At 48.0% G+C, this 25059-nt stretch overlaps 1 protein-coding gene across 2 annotated transcripts in view; it reads right to left on the minus strand.

Moving 5' to 3' along the window:
• LOC122921054 (thyrotropin-releasing hormone receptor-like) overlaps positions 1-25059 on the minus strand; it is an 87256-nt gene that overhangs the window by 52837 nt on the left and 9360 nt on the right. Inside the window, exon 1 of one of the 2 annotated variants that reach the window (XM_044270946.1) lies at positions 23751-23991. The exons of the other annotated variant lie outside the window; for it this stretch is intronic. The gene's annotated coding sequence lies outside the window, so the exon portion shown is untranslated. Of the gene's footprint in view, positions 1-23750; positions 23992-25059 lie in introns of those variants that run through there. 2 annotated transcript variants of the gene reach the window in all.

Genomic DNA, 25059 nt, shown 5'->3' on the forward strand with positions numbered 1-25059 from the left:
ATTAGCGTTCGGGGCTCCGCTTGTGAGTTCCGTTTGAAGGCTCTCACAAGCGGCCCCGAACGGATCCGTCCAGCCCTAATGCATTCTGAGTGGATGCGGATCCGTCCAGCCCTAATGCATTCTGAGTGGATGCGGATCCGTCCAGCCCTAATGCATTCTGAGTGGATGCGGATCCGTCCAGCCCTAATGCATTCTGAGTGGATGCGGATCCGTCCAGCCCTAATGCATTCTGAGTGGATGCGGATCCGTCCAGCCCTAATGCATTCTGAGTGGATGCGGATCCGTCCAGCCCTAATGCATTCTGAGTGGATGCGGATCCGTCCAGCCCTAATGCATTCTGAGTGGATGCGGATCCGTCCAGCACTAATGCATTCTGAGTGGATGCGGATCCGTCCAGCCCTAATGCATTCTGAGTGGATGCGGATCCGTCCAGCCCTAATGCATTCTGAGTGGATGTGGATCCGTCCAGCCCTAATGCATTCTGAGTGGATGCGGATCCGTCCAGCCCTAATGCATTCTGAGTGGATGCGGATCCGTCCAGCCCTAATGCATTCTGAGTGGATGTGGATCCGTCCAGCCCTAATGCATTCTGAGTGGATGCGGATCCGTCCAGCCCTAATGCATTCTGAGTGGATGTGGATCCGTCCAGCACTAATGCATTCTGAGTGGATGCGGATCCGTCCAGCCCTAATGCATTCTGAGTGGATGCGGATCCGTCCAGCCCTAATGCATTCTGAGTGGATGTGGATCCGTCCAGCACTAATGCATTCTGAGTGGATGCGGATCCGTCCAGCCCTAATGCATTCTGAGTGGATGCGGATCCGTCCAGCCCTAATGCATTCTGAGTGGATGCGGATCCGTCCAGCCCTAATGCATTCTGAGTGGATGCGGATCCGTCCAGCCCTAATGCATTCTGAGTGGATGCGGATCCGTCCAGCCCTAATGCATTCTGAGTGGATGTGGATCCGTCCAGCCCTAATGCATTCTGAGTGGATGTGGATCCGTCCAGCACTAATGCATTCTGAGTGGATGCGGATCCGTCCAGCCCTAATGCATTCTGAGTGGATGCGGATCCGTCCAGCCCTAATGCATTCTGAGTGGATGCGGATCCGTCCAGCCCTAATGCATTCTGAGTGGATGTGGATCCGTCCAGCACTAATGCATTCTGAGTGGATGCGGATCCGTTCAGAATGCATCCGTCTGACACCTTTTGTCCTCCGCTCCGCTCAGCAGGCGGACACCCGAACGCTGCTTGCAGCGTTCAGGTGTCCGCCTGGCCGTGCGGAGGCAAACGGATCCGTCCAGACTTACAGACCTGTCACTTACCAGTAGGAGGAGCTCCCGGCCGGTCACAGACAGCGCAGCAGGTAAGTATGATGCTTCTAATATTGCTAGGTAACCATGGCAACCAGGACAGCAGTAGCGTCCTGGTTGCCATGGTTACCGATCGGAGTCCAAGCGATTAAACTGGGACTCTGATCAAAACTCTCCGCTGCCACCAATGATGGGGAGGGTCGGTCATTTTCATTGGTGGCCAGTGGCCCGCACTGGCCACCAATGAGTTAAAAACAGGGGGGAGGGAGGGGGGGCCGCCCGCACTGGCCACCGACGAGTTAAAAACAGGGGGGAAGGGAGGGGGCCGCCCCCACCGGCCACAAATGAGTTAAAAACAGGGGGGGGGAGGGGCTGCCCGCACTGGCCACCAATGAATTAAAAACAGAGGGGGGTGGTCTGCCCCAGCAGGGGGCAGTCATGTACGGCTCTGTGTTAGAATATACTGTCGGATCTGAGTTTTCACGAAGTGAAAAATCAGATCTGAAAAAAGTTATGCAAACAGATCCGTTCTGAACGGATGCAAGCGTTTGCATTATAGAAGTGGATCCGTCTGTACAGACACCAGGCAGATCCGCTCCAAACGCAAGTGTAAAGTAGCCTAAACTGGGTACAATTGTAGCAAATTCTCAGCTGTCAGTGTGAATTCACATGTGGCAGATTTGTTGCAGGAGCAATGTCTTAGGACTGTAAGTGGGGGGGTTATTTAAAGGGAACCTGTCACCTCTACTATGCTCCCCTCACTGAGCGTTTCTAAATGTTCATTGTGTTACCCTAAACATATAAATTACACTTTTAATTTCATTTGTAGGCGAATTCAATAATTATTATGCATTTTTGTACTTCCCGCCTTTTATGCAAATGACATGAGTCATATCTTACTTGTGTGACCAGAGAAGTCATATTTTCAAGCTCTGACTCATCTCAGGTTAATTTGCATATGTATCAAATCAGGGTTTTTTTCCACAATAAAAGCACACAGAGCTATGGGGACTGGGTATTGCGGATGTGCTAGCGGCCATCTAGTAACCCATGCCCTCAGTTCTATACCCCAAATCCCGGGGACAGGATCCCTTTAATTCCCATTCACAGGCGACACGCAGAACCCTTGAAAATGGTTATGAATTCAAACAAAAAGTGGGAAATGTATTCACCGACTTACGCGGGTTTGATGTACAACGCACCATGTTTTGCTGATGTTGAACGGATTTCACCGGCGCCCCGACTGCCAGAAGGGAGCCCGTCACCACCACGGTGCATTGTAAACAGATCCCAGCGCGCACTCCCATTCCCAAACACGGGCTGTTCCTTCTTGTTTTTGACCCAGAAAAACATTTTTTAACTATGCAAAGTAGTATAAAAGAGTCCAAGGGGCTGCACTTATAGGCAACGGAGCCCAGCCGCACCACTTTCAAATCAAGCCCCGCTCCTCCCCTCAGCGCCTTTACTCCCTCCGTTCTTTATGTCATTAGATCACCACTGGAAATCCTGTGCAGGCGCGCATCAAGGCTCTGTCTGCGCCTGAGCTGTGAACAGAGCTGTGCATCCTTCCTGCGCATGTGCAGTTCAGTTGCTGATGCCGCCACCCAAAGGGCACAGATGCAGAAAGAGTCGAGATGTGCGCCTGATGATGGGAGTGGAGGGAGGCGCAGGGATCGGTTTGAATGGGTGTGGCTTGGCTCTGCAGCCAATAGCATGCCTCCCAAGTGTCCCTTTTTTTGGAGGGACAGTCCCTCTTTTGATCCAAGTCCCTCTGTCCCTTTTTGATCCTTTTATGTCCCTCTTTTTGACCTGGGGAATTAATGCTTAAATGTGGATTCATGAAATTACTAAATAGCTTCTTACTGGACTCTCTGTCCGGTTTCTACCTGTAGATTAGACCAGAACTTCATTATTTGGTGCCGTTTGGACCTTAGGACATAGTAACATATCTGGAATCTGGTGATTTATCTGCTAATATTTACATGGATATTGAAGCTGAAGAATAAAATTGTCCCTGGGGCTCCACATGCAAGTAGCGTGCACCCTCCTCAGTGCAGCAGTCCTGACCTGGTGAGTAATGATGCTTCTGGTGGAGTTAGAGGCATGGCCCAGTATGAAAAGAATTGCCGCGATGCGTTCTGGCATAGAGTTGGGAGGTGTGCAGTATGGGATTTGGAGTAGGAGACCTGCTAAAAACACGCCGCAGCGGTGAAAGGCTCCCTTTAATCGTACGACACCGCGCGTCTGATTAAGGCGGCGCAGGAAACACGCCCATCAAAGTCTATTAGAAAGTCGCAGACCGTTTACAGTCAACCGGACCGCTCCACAAGTAGATTCTGCTTATCCGTGACCTTCCTGGCGATTACCGACGACATAATCCCTTATTCCACGTCTACGATCCCTTTAAATCACGGCTGAACTTGTAAAGGTCAATAGTTAACGCTGAAAATTAGCGCGGCGTCTGAGCAGAGTAATCAGATCTTCATTAAGCGGTTCTTCTTGCAGACCTCGCCTACCAGAGGAAGCGAGGCGCGGGTGAAGAGCGGGCGGCTCCTGCTTCTTCTAATGAACTGGGTTTGTACAACGTCTGTGTTTCCTTCATTATGAGTCATCGTTCCGGGTGATAGCGCTCGCATATAAACCCGCCACACGTCAGCTTGTCAAGACCTCGGAGGCAACTTTTTTTCCTTTTGCGTCTATAGAGACGAGAACCGTTGGCTTCTATTGTAAGATTTTGGGTACTGTTACCATTTTTTCGAGGTGACTGAATGATCCACATTCCTTTCCGAGTGATGACAGGCGAGGAGTCAAGAGGAGCCATTGAAAAGTAAAGCTGCGCGCCTCGGTAACGCGGGAGGGCAGACCCATTCATCATAGATGTCTACATTCAACAATTCATAATGGAAGAAGACAAAGAAATCTAGGAATAAAAGACAGGAAGTGAGGAAGGAATTCTTCAACTGTATCTGGAGAGGCTGATGTCCGCTCCTACAGTACTACACCTACTGGGTGACACTCAATATGGCTGCCAACACACTGCCCACAGGAGAGGCTGGGTGATGTCCGCTCCTACAGTACTACACCTACTGGGTGACACTCAGCATGGCTGCCAACACACTGCCCACAGGAGAGGCTGGGTGATGTCACTCCTACAGTACTACACCTACTGGGTGACACTCAGCATGGCTGCCAACACACTGCCCACAGGAGAGGCTGATGTCCGCTCCTACAGTACTACACCTACTGGGTGACACTCAGCATGGCTGCCAACACACTGCCCACAGGAGAGGCTGGGTGATGTCCGCTCCTACAGTACTACACCTACTGGGTGACACTCAGCATGGCTGCCAACACACTGCCCACAGGAGAGGCTGGGTGATGTCACTCCTACAGTACTACACCTACTGGGTGACACTCAGCATGGCTGCCAACACACTGCCCACAGGAGAGGCTGATGTCCGCTCCTACAGTACTACACCTACTGGGTGACACTCAGCATGGCTGCCAACACACTGCCCACAGGAGAGGCTGGGTGATGTCCGCTCCTACAGTACTACACCTACTGGGTGACACTCAATATGGCTGCCAACACACTGCCCACAGGAGAGGCTGGGTGATGTCACTCCTACAGTACTACACCTACTGGGTGACACTCAGCATGGCTGCCAACACACTGCCCACAGGAGAGGCTGATGTCCGCTCCTACAGTACTACACCTACTGGGTGACACTCAGCATGGCTGCCAACACACTGCCCACAGGAGAGGCTGGGTGATGTCCGCTCCTACAGTACTACACCTACTGGGTGACACTCAGCATGGCTGCCAACACACTGCCCACAGGAGAGGCTGATGTCCGCTCCTACAGTACTACACCTACTGGGTGACACTCAATATGGCTGCCAACACACTGCCCACAGGAGAGGCTGGGTGATGTCACTCCTACAGTACTACACCTACTGGGTGACACTCAGCATGGCTGCCAACACACTGCCCACAGGAGAGGCTGATGTCCGCTCCTACAGTACTACACCTACTGGGTGACACTCAGCATGGCTGCCAACACACTGCCCACAGGAGAGGCTGATGTCCGCTCCTACAGTACTACACCTACTGGGTGACACTCAGCATGGCTGCCGACAGGAGAGGCTGGGTGATGTCCGCTCCTACAGTACTACACCTACTGGGTGACACTCAGCATGGCTGCCGACAGGAGAGGCTGGGTGATGTCCGCTCCTACAGTACTACACCTACTGGGTGACACTCAGCATGGCTGCCAACACACTGCCCACAGGAGAGGCTGATGTCCGCTCCTACAGTACTACACCTACTGGGTGACACTCAATATGGCTGCCAACACACTGCCCACAGGAGAGGCTGGGTGATGTCACTCCTACAGTACTACACCTACTGGGTGACACTCAGCATGGCTGCCAACACACTGCCCACAGGAGAGGCTGATGTCCGCTCCTACAGTACTACACCTACTGGGTGACACTCAGCATGGCTGCCAACACACTGCCCACAGGAGAGGCTGATGTCCGCTCCTACAGTACTACACCTACTGGGTGACACTCAGCATGGCTGCCAACACACTGCCCACAGGAGAGGCTGGGTGATGTCACTCCTACAGTACTACACCTACTGGGTGACACTCAGCATGGCTGCCGACAGGAGAGGCTGGGTGATGTCACTCCTACAGTACTACACCTACTGTGTGACACTCAATATGGCTGCCAACACACTGCCCACAGGAGAGGCTGGGTGATGTCACTCCTACAGTACTACACCTACTGGGCGACACTCAGCATGGCTGCCGACAGGAGAGGCTGGGTGATGTCCACTCCTACAGTACTACACCTACTGGGTGACACTCAGCATGGCTGCCAACACACTGCCCACAGGAGAGGCTGGGTGATGTCCGCTCCTACAGTACTACACCTACTGGGTGACACTCAGCATGGCTGCCGACAGGAGAGGCTGGGTGATGTCACTCCTACAGTACTACACCTACTGTGTGACACTCAATATGGCTGCCAACACACTGCCCACAGGAGAGGCTGGGTGATGTCACTCCTACAGTACTACACCTACTGGGCGACACTCAGCATGGCTGCCAACACACTGCCCACAGGAGAGGCTGGGTGATGTCCACTCCTACAGTACTACACCTACTGGGTGACACTCAGCATGGCTGCCAACACACTGCCCACAGGAGAGGCTGGGTGATGTCCGCTCCTACAGTACTACACCTACTGGGTGACACTCAGCATGGCTGCCGACAGGAGAGGCTGGGTGATGTCACTCCTACAGTACTACACCTACTGGGTGACACTCAGCATGGCTGCCAACACACTGCCCACAGGAGAGGCTGGGTGATGTCCGCTCCTACAGTACTACACCTACTGGGTGACACTCAGCATGGCTGCCGACAGGAGAGGCTGGGTGATGTCACTCCTACAGTACTACACCTACTGTGTGACACTCAATATGGCTGCCAACACACTGCCCACAGGAGAGGCTGGGTGATGTCCACTCCTACAGTACTACACCTACTGGGTGACACTCAATATGGCTGCAAACACACTGCCCACAGGAGAGGCTGGGTGATGTCCGCTCCTACAGTACTACACCTACTGGGTGACACTCAATATGGCTGCCAACACACTGCCCACAGGAGAGGCTGGGTGATGTCCGCTCCTACAGTACTACACCTACTGGGTGACACTCAATATGGCTGCCAACACACTGCCCACAGGAGAGGCTGGGTGATGTCACTCCTACAGTACTACACCTACTGGGTGACACTCAATATGGCTGCCAACACAGCCCACAGGAGAGGCTGGGTGATGTCCGCTCCTACAGCACTACACCTACTGGGTGACACTCAGCATGGCTGCCAACACACTGCCCACAGGAGAGGCTGGGTGATGTCACTCCTACAGTACTACACCTACTGGGTGACACTCAGCATGGCTGCCAACACACTGCCCACAGGAGAGGCTGGGTGATGTCTACTCCTACAGTACTACACCTACTGGGTGACACTCAATATGGCTGCCAACACACTGCCCACAGGAGAGGCTGGGTGATGTCCGCTCCTACAGTACTACACCTACTGGGTGACACTCAGCATGGCTGCCAACACACTGCCCACAGGAGAGGCTGGGTGATGTCCACTCCTACAGTACTACACCTACTGGGTGACACTCAGCATGGCTGCCAACACACTGCCCACAGGAGAGGCTGGGTGATGTCCGCTCCTACAGTACTACACCTACTGGGTGACACTTAACATGGCTGCCAACACACTGCCCACAGGAGAGGCTGGGTGATGTCACTCCTACAGTACTACCCCTACTGGGTGACACTCAATATGGCTGCCAACACACTGCCCTCAGGAGAGGCTGGGTGATGTCTACTCCTACAGTACTACCCCTACCGGGTGACACTCAGCATGGCTGCCAACACACTGCCCACAGGAGAGGCTGGGTGATGTCCGCTCCTACAGTACTACACCTACTGGGTGACACTCAGCATGGCTGCCAACACACTGCCCACAGGAGAGGCTGGGTGATGTCTACTCCTACAGTACTACCCCTACCGGGTGACACTCAGCATGGCTGCCAACACACTGCCCACAGGAGAGGCTGGGTGATGTCCACTCCTACAGTACTACACCTACTGGGTGACACTCAGCATGGCTGCCAACACACTGCCCACAGGAGAGGCTGGGTGATATCCACTCCTACAGTACTACACCTACTGGGTGACACTCAGCATGGCTGCCAACACACTGCCCACAGGAGAGGCTGGGAGATGTCCGCTCCTACAGTACTACACCTACTGGGTGACACTCAATATGGCTGCCAACACACTGCCCACAGGAGAGGCTGGGTGATGTCCGCTCCTACAGTACTACCCCTACCGGGTGACACTCAGCATGGCTGCCAACACACTGCCCACAGGAGAGGCTGGGTGATGTCACTCCTACAGTACTACACCTACTGGGTGACACTCAGCATGGCTGCCAACACACTGCCCACAGGAGAGGCTGGGTGATGTCCCTCCTACAGTACGACCCCTACTGGGTGCCACTCAGCATGGCTGCCCACAGGAGAGGCTGGGTGATGTCACTCCTACAGTACTACACCTACTGGGTGACACTCAGCATGGCTGCCAACACACTGCCCACAGGAGAGGCTGGGTGATGTCCGCTCCTACAGTACTACACCTACTGGGTGACACTCAGCATGGCTGCCAACACACTGCCCACAGGAGAGGCTGGGTGATGTCCGCTCCTACAGTACTACCCCTACCGGGTGACACTCAGCATGGCTGCCAACACACTGCCCACAGGAGAGGCTGGGTGATGTCACTCCTACAGTACTACACCTACTGGGTGACACTCAGCATGGCTGCCAACACACTGCCCACAGGAGAGGCTGGGTGATGTCCACTCCTACAGTACTACACCTACTGGGTGACACTCAGCATGGCTGCCAACACACTGCCCACAGGAGAGGCTGGGTGATGTCCCTCCTACAGTACTACACCTACTGGGTGACACTCAGCATGGCTGCCCACAGGAGAGGCTGGGTGATGTCACTCCTACAGTACTACACCTACTGGGTGACACTCAGCATGGCTGCCAACACACTGCCCACAGGAGAGGCTGGGTGATGTCCGCTCCTACAGTACTACACCTACTGGGTGACACTCAGCATGGCTGCCAACACACTGCCCACAGGAGAGGCTGGGTGATGTCCGCTCCTACAGTACTACCCCTACCGGGTGACACTCAGCATGGCTGCCAACACACTGCCCACAGGAGAGGCTGGGTGATGTCACTCCTACAGTACTACACCTACTGGGTGACACTCAGCATGGCTGCCAACACACTGCCCACAGGAGAGGCTGGGTGATGTCCACTCCTACAGTACTACACCTACTGGGTGACACTCAGCATGGCTGCCAACACACTGCCCACAGGAGAGGCTGGGTGATGTCACTCCTACAGTACTACACCTACTGGGTGACACTCAGCATGGCTGCCAACACACTGCCCACAGGAGAGGCTGGGTGATGTCCCTCCTACAGTACTACACCTACTGGGTGACACTCAGCATGGCTGCCCACAGGAGAGGCTGGGTGATGTCACTCCTACAGTACTACACCTACTGGGTGACACTCAGCATGGCTGCCAACACACTGCCCACAGGAGAGGCTGGGTGATGTCCGCTCCTACAGTACTACACCTACTGGGTGACACTCAGCATGGCTGCCAACACACTGCCCACAGGAGAGGCTGGGTGATGTCCGCTCCTACAGTACTACCCCTACCGGGTGACACTCAGCATGGCTGCCAACACACTGCCCACAGGAGAGGCTGGGTGATGTCACTCCTACAGTACTACACCTACTGGGTGACACTCAGCATGGCTGCCAACACACTGCCCACAGGAGAGGCTGGGTGATGTCCACTCCTACAGTACTACACCTACTGGGTGACACTCAGCATGGCTGCCAACACACTGCCCACAGGAGAGGCTGGGTGATGTCACTCCTACAGTACTACACCTACTGGGTGACACTCAGCATGGCTGCCCACAGGAGAGGCTGGGTGATGTCACTCCTACAGTACTACACCTACTGGGTGACACTCAGCATGGCTGCCCACAGGAGAGGCTGGGTGATGTCACTCCTACAGTACTACCCCTACTGGGTGACACTCAATATGGCTGCCCACACACTGCCCACAGGAGAGACTGGGTGATGTCACTCCTACAGTACTACACCTACTGGGTGACACTCAGCATGGCTGCCCACACACTGCCCACAGGAGAGGCTGGGTGATGTCACTCCTACAGTACTACACCTACTGGGTGACACTCAATATGGCTGCCAACACACTGCCCACAGGAGAGGCTGGGTGATGTCCACTCCTACAGTACTACCCCTACCGGGTGACACTCAGCATGGCTGCCAACACACTGCCCACAGGAGAGGCTGGGTGATGTCACTCCTACAGTACTACACCTACTGGGTGACACTCAGCATGGCTGCCAACACACTGCCCACAGGAGAGGCTGGGTGATGTCACTCCTACAGTACTACCCCTACCGGGTGACACTCAGCATGGCTGCCAACACACTGCCCACAGGAGAGGCTGGGTGATGTCCACTCCTACAGTACTTCACCTAATGGGTGACACTCAGCATGGCTGCCAACACACTGCCCACAGGAGAGGCTGGGTGATGTCACTCCTACAGTACTACCCCTACCGGGTGACACTCAGCATGGCTGCCAACACACTGCCCACAGGAGAGGCTGGGTGATGTCCGCTCCTACAGTACTACACCTACTGGGTGACACTCAGCATGGCTGCCAACACACTGCCCACAGGAGAGGCTGGGTGATGTCCGCTCCTACAGTACTACACCTACTGGGTGACACTCAGCATGGCTGCCAACACACTGCCCACAGGAGAGGCTGGGTGATGTCACTCCTACAGTACTACCCCTACCGGGTGACACTCAGCATGGCTGCCAACACACTGCCCACAGGAGAGGCTGGGTGATGTCCACTCCTACAGTACTTCACCTACTGGGTGACACTCAGCATGGCTGCCAACACACTGCCCACAGGAGAGGCTGGGTGATGTCACTCCTACAGTACTACACCTACTGGGTGACACTCAGCATGGCTGCCAACACACTGCCCACAGGAGAGGCTGGGTGATGTCCACTCCTACAGTACTTCACCTACTGGGTGACACTCAGCATGGCTGCCAACACACTGCCCACAGGAGAGGCTGGGTGATGTCACTCCTACAGTACTACCCCTACCGGGTGACACTCAGCATGGCTGCCAACACACTGCCCACAGGAGAGGCTGGGTGATGTCCGCTCCTACAGTACTACACCTACTGGGTGACACTCAGCTTGGCTGCCAACACACTGCCCACAGGAGAGGCTGGGTGATGTCCGCTCCTACAGTACTACACCTACTGGGTGACACTCAGCATGGCTGCCAACACACTGCCCACAGGAGAGGCTAGGTGATGTCCACTCCTACAGTACTACACCTACTGGGTGACACTCAGCATGGCTGCCAACACACTGCCCACAGGAGAGGCTGGGTGATGTCACTCCTACAGTACTACACCTACTGGGTCACACTCAACATGGCTGCCAACACACTGCCCACAGGAGAGGCTGGGTGATGTCCACTCCTACAGTACTACACCTACTGGGTCACACTCAACATGGCTGCCAACACACTGCCCACAGGAGAGGCTGGGTGATGTCCACTCCTACAGTACTACACCTACTGGGTGACACTCAGCATGGCTGCCAACACACTGCCCACAGGAGAGGCTGGGTGATATCCACTCCTACAGTACTACACCTACTGGGTGACACTCAGCATGGCTGCCAACACACTGCCCACAGGAGAGGCTACTCCGTTTTCTCAGAGCTTTATGATCTAATCAAGAATTGGAAGAAATCATAAAAAATGCAGTTAAATATAACAAAAAACAACAAATGTGTGCTCATGACCACCACAGGAGGCGGGGGGGGGGGGGCACACCACAGGATGCGGGAGGTGTGGGCAGCCACACCACAGAAGGCGGGGGCGGCTACACCACGAAAGTCGGGGGCGGCCACAACTTGGGAGGTGTGGACGGCAACACCACGGGAGGCAGGGGCGGCCACACCACAGACGGCGGGGGAGGCCACACCATGGGAGCCAGCCACACCACGGGAGGCGGGGGCGGTCACACCACAGGAGGTGGGGAGGCCACAGCACGGAGGTGGGGGCGGTTACAGCACAGGAGGCGTGTGCGGCCACACCACGGGAGGCGGGGGCAGCCACACCACGGGAGGCGGGGGCGGCCACAGCACAGGTGCATGTGCGGCCACACCACGGGAGGCAGGGGCAGCCACACCGCGGGAGGCAGGGGCAGCCACACCGCGGGAGGCAGGGGCAGCCACACCGCGGGAGGCAGGGGCAGCCACACCGCGGGAGGCGGGGGCAGCCACACCGCGGGAGGCGGGGGCGGCCACACCGCGGGAGGCGGGGGCGGCCACACCGCGGGAGGCGGGGGCGGCCACACCACGGGAGGCGGGGCAGCCACACCACGGGAGGCGGGGCAGCCACACCACGGGAGGCGGGGCAGCCACACCACGGGAGGCGGGGCAGCCACACCACGGGAGGCGGGGCAGCCACACCACGGGAGGCGGAGGCGGCCACACCACGGGAGGCGGGGCAGCCACACCACGGGAGGCGGAGGCGGCCACACCACGGGTGCAATGAAGTGCAATGAAGCCCTCATTTTCATGAAGAATACAATTTCTTGGGAACACTGCAGTCGATTTTCACAAGACAGGTATCATTTTAATCAGCAGGATCCACCCTATCACTGTGTGCCGGGTTGATCCTGCTGACATTTACCTTTAAAATGTGCCACTAAGGTACCTCCATCGCACCGCCGCTGCTGCTCCTCTGAGCGCCAGCTTAGCAGTGCAGTCTGGGAACTCTTCGAGGGCTCTACATCTGGGAAGGGCCCTCCTTACTGGGCCCTTGTGTAGCTGAATGGGTTGCACAGGCGGATGCCCACCCCTGGTTCAGTCAGTTTTTTTCACTGTCTTGTCCTCTTTTGGCCAGCAGGGCCCCCCTCCCCCGATCTATGGGGCCCTACGTTTTTTTTTTTTTTGCATTGTGGTATAGTCTGCCCCTGCAAGAAAGTTCCTATTCACTGACAAAATGCAGAGATCTTTAAGATGTTGATCGCCTGTATAATGGCATTCGGCACATATGGCATATTTCAGCTCTCTCTTCAGCCCCTTTGTCTGGGGTGGACGTCATTTTCCGCCCCTCGGGGACGCACCAGCATCTGCAGCTCTGAGGAGACAAGTGATTTCAGATGGAAATGTTAATTGGCGCGATCTGATTAGCGGTGAAATTCCCCGTCAGAAAGAGGAAAACAGCTCTGGCTTCCTCCTAATGCACATGGCGACATCAGAGAGCACAGCTTTAAAGGGCAGCCTCACTCACTAGTAATGTTACCACCAGGGGCGCGGGAATCGCCTCTCGGTCACATGGTAAGGGCATTTTAGGAAATAGGGTTTGCTAAGCTCATTTCATGAGGAGGTTTCCTGCCTCAGTAGTGCAGCCTTTCTCCTGGGCTCTTGGTCGCCCTCTGCTGGGCACTGCGCTGTAACAGCTGCTATGACTGCAGACATCAGATTTGTATAGAAATGCTTGAATTGACTTGTGACGTCCCCCCAGCGGCTGCAGATTCACTGTCTCTTTAATATCTGCTAAGTGGAGTATTCGCCGCGCCATTCATACACTTGTTACCGCTCTGTCTCTTAGCAACAGTAATGTGGCTTTTTAGGGTAAAGCGTGCAATCAAATCCCTGTACGGTTCCAATCCCCCGGCCGATATCGAGGGGATGGGTGGCGAGTGGGAGGCTGAGAGCCTCTGTAGAGGCAAAGTAAAAAACGTCCCTTTAATGGAGCCTTTGTTGTGGCAGGAAACCATCGACATGACCATATGGTGCACGTCTGCAGCGGAGCGGCGCCCAAAGAGTTAAGGACGAATCTACAGGCTGACACGCACACACTGGGATTCACCAGAAAGCGGAAGTTCTGTGCGCGCAGCCTAAAGCCTCTTTCACACGACCGTTTGGCTTTTTCAGTGTTTTGCAGTCCATTTTTCACAGATCCGTTGTTCCGTTTTTTTGTTTCCGTTCCGTTTTTCCGTACGGCATATACAGTATACAGTAATAACATAGAAAATATTGGGCTGGGCATAAAATTTTCAATAGATGGTTCCGCAATAACGGAACGGATACAGAAGACATACGGATGCATTTCCGTATGTGTTCAATTTTTTTTGCAGACCCATTGACTTGAATGGAGCCACTGAACGTGTTTTGCGGGTAATAATAGGACATGTTCTATCTTTCAACGGAATGGAAATGGAATGCATTCAGAGTACATTCCGTTTTTTTTTTTTGCGAAACCATTGAAATGAATGGTTCTGTATACGGAACGCAAAAAACGGCCCGTAAACCGAAAAAAATAAAATGGTCATGTGAAAGAAGCCTAAAGATAAAGGGTAGCGAAAGGGCTAGCCTAGGACGTCTATCGGATCGGAGGGGGTCCGACACCCCGCTGATGAGCGGTTCCAAAGTAGCTCTTGCACCAGAACTACACAGCTCCTCCCACCGCGCAGAAGACGGAGCTAGTTCCCATGCGGCGCTGCAGTAACCTGCTGTAGCTCCAGTGCCGACTTACGGACAGCTGAATGGGGGGATGCGCAGGGGCCTATCCGGAAGAAGACTCCTTCAATCATCCCAATTACTTTCTTATAGACTACTGGGGGGGCTGTAATGCCAGGATTTGCTTCAAATTCGCCCGCTGTTTGACAAATTTGGCGCATTTTTACACATAACGCTGCTGTCTAGAGATTTGGCCTTTTTTGAGACTTGTAATAAATTTGCAGCTGATAAAGCGCTCACCTAATTAACATAGACCACACCCACTTATCAGAATTGCGCAGAGTCGGGTAAAATCACAGAAAGTTAAAAACTGTGCAAAAAAACTGCATGTGGGAAAATCGGCAAAAATTCTGGTGCACATGGAATGATAAATCCCCCCCGGTATGATGATCTCTCACTGTTTCCAAGTTTTCTGCTTGTTGTCAGTGAATGGAAATATTCTTGCTAGGAGGCTGGAATTCTCACTGCTGAGGGTTTGTTACAACTGTATCCAGTCTAGACAATGCTCTGTGACCTAAACCCATCAGCCGGAGAAATCTCCCCCCCGCTGATGGTTTGTTACAATGTGTCAGTCTGGAGCTCACAGAGGATTGTCTAGACCGGATGCAAGGCTAATTGATGTCTTCTGTACCTGCTGCAAATGCTTAAAAGACTATCGCCAAACCCAAGTGCTGAAGACGGAGCAGGGCAGTGGTATCTCGCTGTGATGTTGCAGGGCTGAGTCAGCGGAATAGAATGATACCTTTCACTTGGCGGGCAGTTGCTTCATCCATATGCAAATGAGCAGTTAAGTGCACCAAGGGCGTGGCCAAGACACTCTGTGCACCCTTGCTCCTCTCCCCTTCCTGATTGACAGGGCCAGGTTCCTGCATAGTCTTTTGGCCTGGCCCTGTCAATCAGGAAGGGGAGAGGGTTGGGAGAAGAAGAAAGAGTTGCAAGGGTGCACAGAGTGCCTTGGCCACGCCCTCAGTGCACTTAACTTCTGAACTGCATATGGATTGAAAGTACTTTTCCATCAGAATGGAGCAGCGGATGGCGTCATTACATTCAGCTGAGCTGGTCCTACAAGGCAGCGTGCCCGGTGTTACGGATCCCTGTAAAGGGGTTATCCAAGACCTAGAATGCCCCCATATATCCGGGCCCCTCACAGAGACTGTGCTTACCTCGCTCCCCAGCACGGCCGCCACTGCATCGTGTTTTCATCTGCGCGACCAGGAGATGCAGCGGCGGGGGTGACGTGGGTGACGGGCAGCGAGGTAAGTACAATCTGTGTGACGGGTATATAGGGGGCATTATAGGGGCTGGATAACCAGTGTATATCAGGAATTACGCTGTTCTGTCTGACACACAGAGATCTACACGTCTCAGACCTTACAGAGGACGGACTCTGGCAGAGGGGCAGCAGATGTCCGGCGTCCTCCATCAACACAAAATACTAGGCTAATCTGATTACCCGACTGCGTGACCTCCATAACATTGTTTATCCAGTGTCATCACCGCCGTAAGGTAAATCCCGCAGATAATCAGTAAAGACGTCAAAGAGGATCAGATCTTGCAAAGGTAAAATGACCATGAAAGCTCTGCGCCAACGGCCGCGGTAAGGACGCCTTCACCCACGGCAGAAAATCTGTTCCATGTGCTCGCTGCCCTATTCAAATGAATGGAACTGATTCTCAGTCGCAGAATTTTCTGCCACAAAATTTGCAGCATATGAAGGCGCCCTAAGCGGCGAGCATACCCATGAATACGAAATCATCCGCTAACTGCAAAAAAAGGCACGAGCTTCTCTCACACCACACGTGTGCAAAGCCTGCCCCCTGCTGTGCAAACAATGCACTTTCACCCACAAATCTTTATACAGGTAAGGGTGGGTTCACATCAGCGTTATGGACTCTGTTATGGCCATAACGGAAAATAACGGAATCCATAAGACGGAAATAAAAAAACTGGATGGATCCGTTATGCTTCCCATAGACTTGTATTATGACGGAAAGCAAAACGGAATGCTTTTTAAAGGTTTCCGCTTTGACTTCCATCATAATACAAGTCTATGGGCAGCATAACGGATCCATCCTGTTTTTTTACTTCCATCTTATGGATTCCGTTATGACCATGTTATAACGGAAAGCCATAATGGAATCCATAACGCTGATGTGAACCCATCCTAAGTAACAGGAGCAAGAGAGCAACCAAGCTGAACTGAACATCTTAAATATATAATACTGCTCCTTATGTACAAGAATATAACTACTATAATACTGCTCCTTATGTACAAGAATATAACTACTATAATACTGCTCCTTATGTACAAGAATTAACTACTATAATACTGCTCCTTATGTACAAGAATATATCTACTATAATACTGCCTCCTATGTACAGGAAATCTAACTACTATATACTGCTCCTATGTGCAAGAATATAACTACTATAATACTGCTCCTTTGCTACAAGAATATAATCCTTCCTATGTACAAGAATATAACTACTATAATACTGCTCCTATGTACAAGAATATAACTACTATAATACTGCTCCTATGTACAAGAATATAACTACTATAATACTGCTCCTATGTACAAGAATATAACTACTATAATACTGCTCCTATGTACAAGAATATAACTACTATAATACTGCTCCTATGTACAAGAATATAACTACTATAATACTGCTCCTATGTACAAGAATATAACTACTATAATACTGCCTCCTATGTACAAGAATATAACTACTATAATACTGCTCCTATGTACAAGAATATAACTACTATAATACTGCTCCTATGTACAAGAATATAACTACTATAATACTGCTCCTATGTACAAGAATATAACTACTATAATACTGCCCTATGTACAAGAATATAACTACTATAATACTGCTCCTATGTACAAGAATATAACTACTATAATACTGCTCCTATGTACAAGAATAACTACTATAATACTGCTCCTATGTACAAGAATATAACTACTATATACTGCCTCCTACTGTACAAGATATAACTACTATAATACTGCTCCTATATGGACAAGGAATATAACTATCTAATTACTGCCTCCTATGTACAGGAATATACTACTATAATACTGCCTCCTATGTACCAGAGTATAACTACTATAATACTGCTCCTAATGTACAGGATATAACTACGATATACCTGCTCCTATGTACAAGATATACCTACTATAATTACTGCCTCCTATGTACAGGAATATAAATACTATAATGACTGCTCCCTATGTACCGGGAATATAACTACTATACTACTCTCCTATGTACAACGAATATAACTACTATAATACTGCCTCCTATGTACAAGAATATAACTACTATAATACTGCTCCTATGTACAAGAATATAACTACTATAATACTGCTCCTATGTACAAGAATATAACTACTATAATACTGCTCCTATGTACAGGAATATAACTACTATAAATACTGCTCCTATGTACAAGAATATAACTACTATAATACTGCCTCCTATGTACAAGAATATAACTACTATAATACTGCCTCCTATGTACAAGGAATATAACTACTATAATACTGCCTTCCTATGTACAAGAATATAACTACTATAATACTGCTCCTATGTACAAGAATATAACTACTATAATACTGCTCCTATGTACAAGAATATAACTACTATAATACTGCTCCTATGTACAAGAATATAACTACTATAATACTGCTCCTATGTACAAGAATATAACTACTATAATACTGCCCTATGTACAAGAATATAACTACTATAATACTGCTCCTATGTACAAGAATATAACTACTATAATACTGCTCCTATGTACAAGAATATAACTACTATAATACTGCTCCTATGTACAAGAATATAACTACTATAATACTGCTCCTATGTACAAGAATATAACTACTATAATACTGCTCCTATGTACAAGAATATAACTACTATAATACTGCTCCTATGTACAAGAATATAACTACTATAATACTGCTCCTATGTACAAGAATATAACTACTATAATACTGCTCCTATGTACAAGAATATAACTACTATAATACTGCTCCTATGTACAAGAATATAACTACTATAATACTGCTCCTATGTACAAGAATATAACTACTATAATACTGCCTCCTATGTACAAGAATATAACTACTATAATACTGCCTCCTATGTACAAGAATATAACTACTATAATACTGCTCCTATGTACAGAATATACTACTATAATACTGCTCCTATGTACAGAATATAACTATATACTGCCTCCTATGTACAGAATATAACTACTATATACTGCTCCTATGTACAGAATATAACTACTATAATACTGCTCCTATGTACAGAATATAACTACTATAATACTGCCTCCTATGTACAGTATAACTACTATAATACTGCTCCTATGTACAGAATATAACTACTATAATACTGCCTACAGAATATAACTACTATAATACTGCCCTATGTACAAGAATATAACTACTATAATACTGCTCCTATGTACAAGAATATAACTACTATAATACTGCTCCTATGTACAAGAATATAACTACTATAATACTGCTCCTATGTACAAGAATATAACTACTAAATACTGCTCCTATGTACAGAATATAACTACTATAATACTGCTCCTATGTACAAGAATATAACTACTATAATACTGCCTCCTATGTACAAGACTATAACTACTATAATACCGCTCCTATGTACAGAATATACTACTATAATACTGCCTCCTCTGTACAAGAATATACTACTATAATACTGCTCCTATGTACAGAATATAACTCCTATAAGTACTTGCCTCCTATGTACAGAATATAACTACTATAATACCTGCCTCCTATGTACAAGATATAACTACTATAATACTGCTCCTATGTACAGAATATAACTACTATATACTGCTCCTATGTACAAGAATATAACTACTATAATACCTGCATCCTATGTACAGGAATATAACTACTATAATACTGCTCCTATGTACAGGAATATAAACTACTATAATATGTTCCTATGTACAAGAATATAACTACTATAATACTGCTCCTATGTACAAGAATTAACTACTATAATACTGCCTCCTATGTACAAGAATATAACCTACTATAATACTGCTCCTATGTACAAGAATATAACTACTATAATATGCTCCCTATGTACAGGATATAACTCTATAATACGCTCCTATGTACAAGAATATAACTACTATAATACTGCCTCCTATTAACAGGATATAACTACTATAATACTGCCTCCTATGTACAAGAATATAACTACTATAATACTGCTCCTATGTACAGGAATATAACTACTATAATACTGCTCCTATGTACAAGAATATAACTACTATATATACTGCCTCCTATGTACAGGAATATAACTACTATAATACTGCTCCTATGTACAAGAATATAACTACTATAATACGGCCTCCTATGTACAGGAATATAACTACTATAATACTGCCTCCTATGTACAAGAATATAACTACTATAATACTGCTCCTATGTACAAGAATATAACTACTATAATACTGCTCCTATGTACAAGAATATAACTACTATAATACTGCTCCTAGTCCAAGAATATAACTACTATAATACTGCTCCTATGTACAGGAATATAACTACTATAATACTGCTCCTATGTACAAGAATATAACTACTATAATACTGCCTCCTTATGTACAAGAATATACTACTAAAATACTGCTCCTATGTACAATAATATAACTACTATAATACTGCTCTATGTACAAGAATATAACTACTAATAATACTGCTCCTATGTACAAGAATATAACTACTATAATACTGCTCCTATGTACAAGAAGTATAACTACTATAATACTGCTCCTATGTACAAGAATATAACTACTATAATACTGCTCCAATGTACAAGAATATAACTACTATAATACTGCTCCATGTACAAGAATATAACTACTATAATACTGCCCCCTATGTACAAGATATAACTACTATAAACTGCTCCTATGTACAAGAATATAACTACTATAATACTGCTCCTATGTACAAGAATATAACTACTATATTACTGCCTCCTATGTACAAGATTATAACTACTATAATACCGCTCCTATGTACAGGAATATAACTACTATAATACTGCCTCCTATGTACAAGAATATATCTACTATAATACTGCTCCCTATGTACAGGAATATAACTGCTATAATACTGCCTCCTATGTACAAGAATATAACTACTATAATACTGCCTCCTATGTACAAGAATATAACTACTATAATACTGCTCCCTATGTACAGGAATATAACTACTATAATACTGCTCCTATGTACAAGAATATAACTACTATAATACTACCTCCTATGTACAGGAATATAACGGCTATAATACTGCTCCTATGTACATATAACGACTATAATACTGCTCCTATGTACAAGAATATAACTACTATAATACTGCTCCTATGTACAAGAATATAACTACTATAATACTGCCTCCTATGTACAAGAATATAACTACTATAATACTGCTCCTATGTACAAGAATATAACTACTATAATACTGCTCCTATGTACAAGAATATAACTACTATAATACTGCTCCTATGTACAAGAATATAACTACTATAATACTACCTCCTATGTACAGGATATAACTACTATAATACTGCTCCTATGTACAAGAATATAACTACTATAATACTGCTCCTATGTACAAGAATATAACTACTATAATACTGCTCCTATGTACAAGGAATATAACTACTATAATACTGCCTCCTATGTACAAGAATATAACTACTATAATACTGCCTCCTATGTACAAGATATAACTACTATAATACTGCTCCTATGTACAGAATATAACTACTATAATACTGCCTCCTATGTACAAGAATATAACTACTATAATACTGCCTCCTATGTACAAGGATATAACTACTATAATACTGCTCCTATGTACAAGAATATAACTACTATAATACTGCCTCCTATGTACAAGAATATAACTACTATAATACTGCTCCTATGTACAAGAATATAACTACTATAATACTGCTCCTATGTACAAGAATATAACTACTATAATACTGCCTCCTATGTACAAGAATATAACTACTATAATACTGCCTCCTATGTACAAGAATATAACTACTATAATACTGCTCCTATGTACAAGAATATAACTACTATAATACTGCTCCTATGTACAAGAATATAACTACTATAATACTGCTCCTATGTACAAGAATATAACTACTATAATACTGCTCCTATGTACAAGAATATAACTACTATAATACTGCTCCTATGTACAAGAATATAACTACTATAATACTGCTCCTATGTACAAGAATATAACTACTATAATACTGCCTCCTATGTACAAGAATATAACTACTATAATACTGCTCCTATGTACAGAATATAACTACTATAATACTGCTCCTATGTACAAGAATATAACTACTATAATACTGCTCTATGTACAAGAATATAACTACTATAATACTGCTCCTATGTACAAGAATATAACTACTATAATACTGCTCCTATGTACAAGAATATAACTACTATAATACTGCCTCCTATGTACAAGAATATAACTACTATAATACTGCTCCTATGTACAAGAATATAACTACTATAATACTGCCTCCTATGTACAAGAATATAACTACTATAATACTGCCTCCTATGTACAAGAATATAACTACTATAATACTGCCTCCTATGTACAATAATATACTACTATAATACTGCCTCCTATGTACAAGAATATAACTACTATAATACTGCTCCTATGTACAAGAATATAACTACTATAATACTGCTTCCTATGTACAAGAATATAACTACTATAATACTGCTCCTATGTACAAGAATATAACTACTATAATACTGCCTCCTATGTACAAGAATATAACTACTATAATACTGCCTCCTATGTACAAGAATATAACTACTATAATACTGCTCCTATGTACAAGAATATAACTACTATAATACTGCTCCTATGTACAAGAATATAACTACTATAATACTGCTCCTATGTACAAGAATATAACTACTATAATACTGCTCCTATGTACAAGAATATAACTACTATAATACTGCTCCTATGTACAAGAGTATAACTACTATAATACTGCTCCTATGTACAAGAATATAACTACTATAGGGGGCGGAGCCGAGCCACGCTGCTGAATGGCCGCACGAGCTTGAGCTCCTCCAGCAGCCCGGCTCATTTGCCCTAATTAAGCATATAATTTCGCCTTATTATGGGGAAACCTGGCAAGGACAAGGTCAGAGGAAGCACAGAGACGACTCCGAGGCACTCCAAACAGCCAGAAATGGAGAAGTTTCTCCGGAAAACGCCGCGGCTTGTGGCACAGAAAGGCCCCAATATGGCGGAGTCTGCTGCTCATGACTCCGATGCCGGAGACCTCTCAGATGCGTGCAGCGGATCCGACATCTCTGACAGGAGACCCAGAGACCCACCGATTTCAGAGCGGACTCTCCGACGGGTCCTGGAATCAGCCCTCTCGCCCATCAAGCAAGACCTATCCGACATAAAAGATGACCTAAGGCACTTAGGCCAGAGGGTGGTTGCGCTAGAAACAGCGCAGGAATCCATCATGGCGTATGAAGGCAAAGCCTCGGAGGCGCTGGCGGCCCATAGGGCCTTACTGAATGATGCTTTTTTAAAGCTGGAGGACCAGGAGAACCGCAGCCGTAGGCGCAATATTCGATTCCGCGGTTTACCTGAATCGATAGCGGCGGAGGCCCTGCCGACAATGTCGCGCGAAATTTTCTCCACGCTGCTAGGCCCGGATAGAGCGGAGGGTATCGTGGTGGAGCGGATACACCGGGCGCTGCGGCCCAGGCCTAAGCCGCAAGAGCCCCCACGAGACATCATCTGCGGCTTGTTGAGCTACGTGGACACTGCGGCCCTCTTGAAGAGGCAAAGAGAAATGGAGACACTCGAATATGAAGGTACGCCATTCCAGATGTACCAAGATTTGGCGCCATCGACTCTGGCGAAGCGACGCCTGCTAAAGCCCCTTCTGGATGTCCTGAGAAAATCGTCAACGCCATTTCGGTGGCTATATCCCTTTGGGCTTGCTGTATCCAGAAACGGTAAAGTACTTACCATACGATCCCCTGCCGATCTTGCTTCAGTCTGGAACTCTCTGGATGTCCCCCCTGTGGAGATCCCCTCCTGGCTGCCGGCCGACCAAGATGGCCCCTTACCGGTTCCGCCGCGGATCTCGGCCTGGCAGAAGGCCTCATCGGGCCGACCGGAGCGCCCGAATCGTGGCAAGGCGGACAGGGCCCCCACCTGATTTCTGCTAACCTTTTTCTTTCAGAATAAGTTTATGGGCCTGAGGTTTTATTTTTCCCCTATGGTTATGGGGGTGTCTGTTTTGCATCCTTTGTCCTGCATTCCTCAGTTTCCACGTGTCCAGGGGAGATCCTGACCTATTTTTCTGGTTTTGGGGCCAGAGCTGTTTTCTTCCATATTGACGGATGGGAATATGATGTTATGAGGAACTGCAATACCTCTTTATTATATGCTGAACGTTATCTCTGAACTGAGAACTTTGATCCCCACATGCAGGGTAATGACCGGAGCGTTACCGGTGCTGGATATGTTTTTTGTTGTTGGTCTCTTTTTATTACAGACCATAGGGTGCTTTACCTGCCCCCTCGCCAATCCAACCCTGTCTTGGATGGTGATGGGTGAAGCACTCACTCTTTTTCAGATGGATATTCTGTCTGCGCTGGCTCATTGCCAGTTTCACATGTTGGTTGTTATGTTTTTTTTACTTTTTATTCCTTTTTACCTTCCCCCCCCCTTTCCCTCATATTCCTTGCTCTGCTCATATATTCTATGCGCTCTTTAATACTTTCCTGGGTATCTGGTACTATCTCTCTCATGAACGTATGTTGATATGTCGTCCATTGTAGTCGCCTCCCTAAATGTTCATGGGCTGAACGAGCCATGCAAACGGTCTCAAATTATCTCTCTTCTCCTGAGGGATAAAGTCTCAGTTGCTTTTCTGCAGGAGACTCATTTTAGGACAGGTAGAATCCCCAACCTCCCCCCTAAGAAATTTGTTCAGTGGTTCCATAGCACGAATGATTCAGCCAGTAGAGGAGTTAGTGTGGCTATGCACAAAAATCTACCATTCAAGCACACCGCTACCTCAGCGGACCCTGAGGGACGGTACATTTTTGTAAAGGGTGTTTTAAGCGACTCACCGGTTACATTCGCCAATCTATATGCGCCTAATAGAGGCCAAGTACCATGGCTCGTTCAGACCCTTGACCTACTGGCGTCTTTTTCTGATGGACTGTTAGTTTTAGGGGGCGACTTCAATGTTGCCCTGGAACCGGCGGTGGATACCTCCGTGGGCAGACCGTCTGTGTCCTACAGGCTTTTGAAAAGGCTTAAATCT

The sequence above is a fragment of the Bufo gargarizans genome, chromosome 10 (assembly GCF_014858855.1).
Source record: "Bufo gargarizans isolate SCDJY-AF-19 chromosome 10, ASM1485885v1, whole genome shotgun sequence".
Lineage (NCBI taxonomy): Eukaryota > Metazoa > Chordata > Amphibia > Anura > Bufonidae > Bufo > Bufo gargarizans.